The following is a 9190-nucleotide window of genomic DNA, read 5'->3' as shown; positions in this document are numbered from 1 at the left end:
ATATATATATATATATATATATATATATATATATATATGTATATATATATATATAATGGCAATTTCTTGTGGTTTTGCTTTCAATAATATTTTGAAAAAAATTTTTAGCAATATTTGAAATGAAGTTGTATGTGGTTCAACTTTGGAGTCCAACAATGTTAAAAATCATTATGGAAATATTTCTGCACCGTTATCTTCCTTGTTGTTTATCACACTTGTCTTTGTGGTAGCTTACTTATCTTTTAATAATATTTTTCTCCCCCACTCTTAAAAATAGAAAATCAATAAAACTGTCATGACAAAAGAGCCCATATGGCTGCTGGAAAAAAAAAAAAACAAAACCACAACCAAACAAAAATACGAATAAAATTGTGCAAAGAGGGACCTTTTGAAAAGGATTTGGTGATTCAAGAAGTGTGACCTGAGGCTATCCTATTGCTGAGAGGGGATGCTGCTGATCTGTTGGTCCCATTATAATGATTTACACATCCATATCTGGCAACTTTTGTTCCCCAGCAGGCTTTTCGGATGGTAAATGGAGAAACGCAGACCAACCAGGGGTTTGACATTTACAATGCTTTGTAGAATAAAATAGAGTCACATCTGGGCAAACATTATCCCTTGTGGTTAGCGCCTGCCATCATCTGTGCACTGTTTGGCTGCCAAAATGATGAGCACTCATTAGAAATGTCCCATTTATTCTCAGAGCCAAATAAGAGCACAAAGTAATCAGGAATGAACACTCCTTTTTATCTAATCTCTTCATTCATCCATTTATTGCTTTAGGGCAGAGGGGTATGTGACATACAGGGCTTGTTTTTATTTTCTTTTCCTTTAATTTTTAAAGATATCGTCCTTTGTATCACCATTAGCAGCAGCAGCATCAGGTACACAAAACAGGTATGAGATAAGGTGCCTGCTCTCAAAGAGCTCACAGTCTAATCCAAGAAATAGACCATAATCTTACTTTATGGCATTTGCCCAAATTGCATTAAATCTGAATTAAAGGAGCATGTTCCCTTCAATTTACAACATATTGAAGCAAATTTTAAGGAATGATTTGAGGATATTTGCTCTGAGAAGTCTGACATTCATGATGAATAATGAATTAAAAAATCAGTGTCTATCTATATTTTGAAATTTAAGAAATATTTATTTTGTAATTATTTTTTCTTTCTTTAAAGGATTGCCCAAAAGGAAAGAGGAAATATTTCAATAAATATTTGGACATTATGTATCATGATATTAATCTTATACATTTCTTTTAAAAGACTATAATTAAAATAATTTTATTTTAGGTTTTTTTTTGCTGAGAAGTAAAGAAATATTATTTACCACTTAATAAAATCTTGAAAATTGTCAACATAAATCCTGATATTTACTCACCAATGCAGAAGTGAGACATTTTGAATGTGAGAAAAAAGGATGCCAAAGTATGGAATAAGCATATCCAAAGATTGGTTGATTACACAAAAGCCTTCATGATCTTATTTTCTTTAAGAAAAGAATTACTTAGCACTAAACATGGTGAAGTCTAGAAAACACCATAATATACACAAATTGATTTTAATGAATGAGAAAATATTCTCTATAAATACTTGTCAGAGGCTAGATCTGAATTAGTAAAAAAAAAGCGGGAAGATAATAATAATGAAATAAATATATAGATTATAATTGAATCAACTAAATCTTGACCTATTTAAATGAATAATTGGCAATAAAAATGTAAATAGACAAAAGGAATAGCTCTGAACCCAGTTATAATAATCTTGTATATAAATTCAACCAATGTAAATTAATTGCCACAACAAAGAAATTAAAAGAGTCAAGAAAATGCTTTGGTCAGCAAATATCTAATCTATTTGCCAAATGTAGAAAGATGGTTGCAAAAAAACAAACAAAAGAAACCACTGGTTTACTACATGAACTCATATATAAGACCATAGATGATGAAGGATTATAAGTAATATCTTTTTCAAAAAGAAGAATAAAGCAGGAGGTGGTGGTAAATCCAGTTTAAAGAAATCTTGACAAATCATCCAATAAGCAAATCCAAACCCAAGAACATTTAAGGTTCAAAATGGATAAAGAACAATAGTACAAAAGAAAATGGGAAAAGTTGGCAAAAAATATTATAAGCCAAGAGAAAGTGGCCATTGTATTGACTTGCTTCATCCACTTTGTTGAGTTCCTTTTGATAAGTACTGAGGGAAGGGAAAAGAGCGGGGAGATTTTGGAGACACTCCTTTAGGAATATTAGATCTTACCAGCACTAAGCTGTCCTAGAAAATTATCTCTTGTACTTGGGTAGTTTAATGATCTATGGTATAACTCTAGTGGGTAGACACTAATGATTTGGGTTACACTTCCTTCACTGATTTAAGTCATACTCCCCTCCATGCATATAGGTTCCTTTTGTAATAATGATAGCATTGAGTAATAAATAAAATCCATCACTTGGTTATTCAAATATCTTGGGTCAAGTCTCTTCAGAAGTAGTTAGGCTGGTTCTGAAACAACCATCCATACTACATATATATAATATATTGTAATGTCTTGAAAAGCAGGGTTTCTTTTCTTTTTCTTTTCTTTTTTTTTTTATCTCTCTATATTCTCCGAGCCTGGCACAATATTTTGCATAAATAAGAGCTTAATAAATACAGATTGAAATGAAGTGAAATGACATTATTCTAATTAAGGAATGTATTCAAAGCCTTTATAAATTATGGAATCTCCCAGAGCAAGCAATTTGCTGGCATGCATTTAAGAGACCTTTCTGGGACAACTGGAGCACACCATCAGGCAGTGGAATGAAGGAGGATGACAGAATCCTAGGCATGATCGAGTAAATGGCCTGGGTGTATTAGCAGACCTGGGTGCAACAACCAGCCCTTCTCTATGTATACCTATGCTTAGAATCATAGGATTTAGAGTTGAAAGGTGGTCTAGAAGTCCTCTAATCCAACCTGCTTATTTTTCAGAAGAGGAAACTGAGGACCCCAAAGGTGAAATGACTTGATTTACTATTCCATTGTTACCAAGACGATGTGTGAACTCTGGTCATTGTAGCTTTTAATTTCAAGTCAAAATATTCTTTCCCATATTACCTCCCACTGTACTTTATTTTGCAGGTCACTTCCCTTGAGACCTCAATTTTCTGTAACACTGTTAGAATCTAGTAGAAGCAGTAGTAGCAAAAGTTGCAATAGCAGCAGCCTTTACTAATATCCATACAGAATTTTAGATTTTGAAAAATACCTCCTTACTGTAATAATTAAAATTATGAGGCTGGTTGTAGCTTAATAACTTCATTAAATCAAAAGTAGTAGTAGTAGTAGTAGTAGTAGTAGTAGTAGTAGTAAAGAGAGGAAAAAGTAGGCGAGAGGGAGAGAGATACTTAACCTTTCTAATCTGTTGAAGCCATTGTGGGCTACTAGCTACATCCTAACACGGGTCCACTCTGCTTCTCCTCATGCACACCCAAGATCCAGACTTGCTTCTGCTCTGAACTTAGAAGCTTTTTTCCCCCAACCACTAAATCTCACACATTACATCATCACATCTCAGGAACCTATCATAGTTTCTTAATTTGCCCCAGTGCCCATGGAATCATTGTTTCCTGTCTCTTTGGTTCATTGGTTCTTTAACTTCCTTTTTATGATGCTCATCTATACCTGAATTTATTCAGTGATATTTGACCTCCAGGTCACTGAGATGATGACATAAAAAAATGGAAACACTGGAAAAAGAGAAATTCACATCCAAAAATTCCCCCAGTGATTCTATTGGGAGACAAGCATGTTAAAATCTCCTCACATTCCCCACGAAAATTTGTGAAGAAAGTTACAGGGGGAGAACATGGATCCTTTGCTACAAGTCTATTTGCCCTAATGTTATGCACAATTTTTACAAGCTTGATCATTTTGTTTCTTAGATGATTGTAGTGCAGAGGCAACATGCTAGAGGCAAATTTGTTATTGAAGCAAGATACTGATAGCAGAAATCAGTGACAACTGACAGCCTGATCACATCAACTTAGTTTCTTATGTAGAGATAAAACATTAGGAAGGACTGGGACCTTTGATTGTAAGGATAGGCAACACTAAGGGATCTTATTAATGCTTGGGAATATCACTCTGTTGCAATTGAAGATAACAATTGACCTTTCTAATTATGGATCTAAGTAATCAACAAAAGTTTTATTTAATTTCAATTTTCATATTTTGCATCCTCTGATTCAGATAAAAGGGATCCATGTATTGGATTTTTACTAACATTTCCATTAAAATAATTCAATCTTAAAATAAAATATTTTATCATTTAAAAGGGGGACAGAGTTAATTTGTTATCAGAAAGTTCATTTTGGTGGTATCTCATTGCCTAATGTTTCTGCATTAACCAAGAATTATTAAAACTATTTCTGTCCTCATTTTATTCTCCATTTCATGAGCTATTTTACTCCATGCATATTGAAAGCAGGGATTATGTCTTCATTTTCTTTATAGTTTCTATTCTGCCTATCATAGGCCTAAGCAAATAGTCACTTCAAAACTTTAAGGACTGTGGCCTAACTCTTGATTTAGTTTATATTCTATGAGTTGCTAACAATAATAAAAAAATAAAAGCTAACATTTGAATATTGCCTTAAGTTTTGTTAGCTGTTTTACATCTGTTATATAATTTTGTCCTCAATAACCCAGTGAGGTAGCTTTATTGCTATTCTATTTTAAATCAAATGAGAGACATTAAATACTTTACCTAGAGACACAAATCTAGTAAGCATTTGAACTCGGGCCCTTCTGACTTCATGTCTTACACTCTATCTTCTTTGCCACTTAATTGCTTACTACAAATGAAAGTCACAATAATGTTGTTCTAGCAATGAGCCTCTCCGACCATAGTAAGGCTGGCCTTTATTCATTTCCTTCATTGGGCCTTTCCTACTTCACAAATTCACCAGGGTTTATTTAAGTGTGCCTTTCTTTTTTCTTTTGATTCTATGAGATCATCAATGTGAGGAATCCTCAATGGAAAAACCACCTCCACCAATTTATCTGTGACTTATAAACTTAGGGATATGCCTGGGCCACTGAGAGACTAAGTGAATAGTTTATGCTCACATATCTAGACTGAATCTGAAGCAAGAATTTCTGCCTCTGAACTGTGGTCTCTGTTTCCATCCACCAGGTCAAGTTATCAATGATGGTATAGCCTTTGAGAAACCAAAGTAAGTTATACTTCATGATGATATATTTGCTTTGGAATTTAGTTTGAGTGAGGGAAAGGGAACACATAGTAATCTATAAATTCTTTTCTCTTCTTCTGAGAGTTTGCCTGAATTCAATAACATGAAATCCAGTAGTTTTCTAGGATGTCACCTTTCAGAGTGTTAATTCATTGTTGTTTTCTCATCACCTACAAAGAAGTACCATCCAAGACCATAGATATTGCAAGGGAGTCTGACAGAGGGCAGGTATCATACCAGGACTCTGAATGTTAAAGGATTTTAGTGGACAAAGTTAAGTTTGGATTCCTTTAATTGGCACCCAAGTCTATTTCAGAGAGTGAATAAAGTGCAGGGTTGGGTTGGGGGAAGAATATGTTTAAAGAAATAGAGTTAGAAGCCATCTAGGATGGGAAGGCAAAGGAGATTAATGGACTGGTTTCTCCCCTTTTGTAAATACAGCTTGAAAATCTACCAAAGACAGCCTTGACTGAAAATAAACTATAGCCTGGGGAACTTTCTTATACTAGAATACCATCTTTCTCTCTCAAGGAGCAGCCCCCAGCTGACCCTGGGATCATTACACCATTAAGAAACAGAGGAGAGAGAGACAAACGGACACAGAGAAGAAAGTGTGAGTAGAAGTAAGAGAATAAACAGATGTGTGAGTAAGATGATGGGGGAAGAAGAAGAGATGAAAGAGAGGGTAATGAGAAGAGTTTAGAATAAAGGGAAAAGGGAGAGAAAGAAAAGAGAGAGGGAGGAAATGAAAGAAAGTCTCAGTTCCTAAACGTTATTCCTTTCCCTTAACAACAGCTAATCAGGGAGACACTCCACAGCTAGATTCAAATGCCACATCACCAAAGCTACATACAATAATGTGAGACATTCATTTTGTGTTCTATTGCACAGTTATGACCAAAAAGAAAAAGAAAAAAGATGAGCAATGCTACTTCCTTTCTCTCTTATTTTTTATGTATGTGTATATAGAGAAATATAGATATTAACATATCTATATCTATCTATGTATCTATGTTGTCTTTGAGTTTGGCTCAGGGAAAATGGACAGCGTTTGCATCTAATTATAACTTATCTCCATGGGGAAGGGAATAGTTGGGGTGGGGGGAGTAGGAAGAGCTGTTGTAAATGTCTGAGAAATTATGGGCTTCATTATAAAGACGAGCTCTGTGATGATAATGACACTTGGCATTTACACATTTTATAGCCCCTCTCATCGGAAAAGCACGAAGTTACTTTCATATTATCACCAGTCTGATTACTGCTCATCTCCTTGGAGTGTTGTAGGATGGGTGGGGGTGGGGGGAACTTTACCCTTAGCAATGTTAGAAGTGCACCAGTCAAAGAATGGCAGTTGAGTGAAACTCCCACAGGTAATTGAGGAGAAAGTAAAGAAGCCAATTCTAGGGGTGACTTCAGAGAGGAAGTTTTTTTACACCTGAGAGAGATAGCTAAGAAACAACCGCTTTACCTCACTTTTCTTAATTGACTGTTTTGGCTTGACTGTTGTTACTGTATTTTACTCTATGGTATTGCTGGGCAGACAACAACTTAGTAAACAGCATTTTGAACAATGACAATAATATAGTCAGAGACAAGAATAGTAGATTTAAAGATAGAAGGGACTTGAGAACTCATCTAGTCCAACTGTTTTATTCTACATGTTAGGAAACTGAGACTCTGAGAGAGATTTAGTTTTATCTAAACTCACTCAGATTCTAAATTGTAGATCCAGAATAGGAATTCAGAATCCCTGACTTGAAATTTAAGAAGTTCTTTATAGGGTATGACTACTTAACTATTTACATCTTAAATTAAGCAGGATACTGATATTTTTTGTTTTTCTTAACACTGGGAAATTTTAAAGGATTTTACTGGTATTTACTTATCCAAAGACAGAGAGGAGTCAAAAATTTATACATATACCACAGTGCAATAGAAACAATGCTGGCTTTGGTATTAGAAGCTATAGGGGCATTAAAGGAGGATAGGACCGTGCTAGTTTCTAGAGAAACCCAGATGCTCCATAATCACTTCCCTCAGCAAAACTTAAAAAGAACCAGTTAAAAAGAGAAAGAGAGAAAGGGAAAAGGTCAAAATTCCCTATGACCACTGTACAAGCAGCCCCTGAGCCCAGAACCAGAGAGGAAGGGACCCAGGCAAAAGTGAAAAAGGAATCTGCAATATAGTTCTTTGATAACAGAAATCCTAGGTAAGAACTCTGAACCAAAGAAGGTCTAGAGAGTCTTGAAGCAGGGGATTTTTCTTGACCTGCACCCTCAGAATCATGTAGGAGTGCAAGAAGGGAATTTTATCTAAACACAATCTTATCCTCTCCAATCTAGATATTGAAGGTGCTTAGTTTAATGTAACAAGGAAAATATAGATTAACTTGAGGTAATCCCTTGGTTTATGATATTCTTAGAACATAAGGTCAAGGAAGAGTGATTTTCATGAAAAGTCCAAGGGGAGAAATTCCTAATCACAAGGATTATGAGAATCCTGAAAGAAACAAAATAAGAGATTCACAAAACAATAGACAGAGAGAAAAGAATGTAAGGAGAATTGCTACTTTAGAAGAGATGAAGGAAAACCAACCTGTGAAGTAAACTTCTTGACAATTCAAGTGGATCACACAGAAAACAATATCTTGGTAAAAGAATAAGAAGTGATTAAAAAATAAAATATTGACAAAATAAAAGAAATATCACTAAAATATGGAAAACAAGTCAGAAATATAATAGGAATTATCATATTAATTGAAAATCATGATTAAAAAAAGAATCCTGGATAGCATTTTCTAACAACTTGTAAATTAAAGCTGCCTAAACCTTTATGGTCAGAAAACTAAAAAGAAGAAGAAAAAGAATCTTAGTCACCTACAGAAATAAAACACAAAAATGAAAACTCCCTGGATGTTCAGAAGAAAAAATTCTGGATTTCTAGGCCAAAGTAAAACAATGCACAAATTAGTCAAAAAGAAAGGCTTCAAGAGTCACAGTAAGAATTATCCAAGACTTGTCAGCTGCCACTTTAAAGGAGGGGAGAGCATGGGATACGATAAACCAAAAGACTAACAATAAAAAATGTATGACCAAAAATGACCTATTAGGCAAAACTAAAGATATTCCTAAAAAGCTGAAAAAATAGGAACTTTACTGAAAGTGAGATTTTCCAAGAATTCCTTATGAAAAGATCAAAACTTTGTAGATATTTAAAAGTGGAAATATATAAAAAATAGAAAAATGTTTATTTGCTTAATTAGAAAGGAATTATGTTCAAATAAATAATGTGCATACTTTTAGCTGGATAAAATAAGATTCTTGCTCAGAACATTAATTTTTTTAGTTCTTAATTTTCATTTTTTTCTAGATTACATGTTAATACAATTTTAATATTCACTTCCTGAAATTTTACAAGGTTCTCTTCCTCCCTCACACCCTTTCCTCCTCCTCAAGAAAGTGCATAATATAATAATAGGTTGAACATACATAGAAAATAATTATGCATATTTATATATTTGTTATGTTGTGAAATAAGATAAATTATTGCTTACATTGGGGAAAAATTAATGGAGGAATAATGTGAAAGGTGATAAATTTCAGTCTGCATTCTGACTCCATTTATGCTTTCTATAGCAATGAATACACTTTTTAAAATTTTTGTTTAATTTTTAAAATATTTTTCCATGTTTACATATTTCATTTTCTTTCCCTCCCCTCTTCCCTTCTCCCTCTCAGATTCAATAAGTACTTCCACTGGGTTATACAGATGTTATCTCTTATACATATTTCCATATTCTTCATTTTTGCTATGGAGCAATCTTTTAAAACCAAAATCATCAATCATATATGCATATAAAGAAATGATTAGTCTTTGTTTTTCTTCTGTGTTTCTACTCTCACAGTTCTTTCTCTCGATGTTGATAGCATTCTTTCTCATAAGTCC

This window comes from Gracilinanus agilis, chromosome 1, assembly GCF_016433145.1.
Source record: "Gracilinanus agilis isolate LMUSP501 chromosome 1, AgileGrace, whole genome shotgun sequence".
Taxonomy (NCBI): domain Eukaryota; kingdom Metazoa; phylum Chordata; class Mammalia; order Didelphimorphia; family Didelphidae; genus Gracilinanus; species Gracilinanus agilis.
This window is presented reverse-complemented; position numbering follows the sequence as displayed.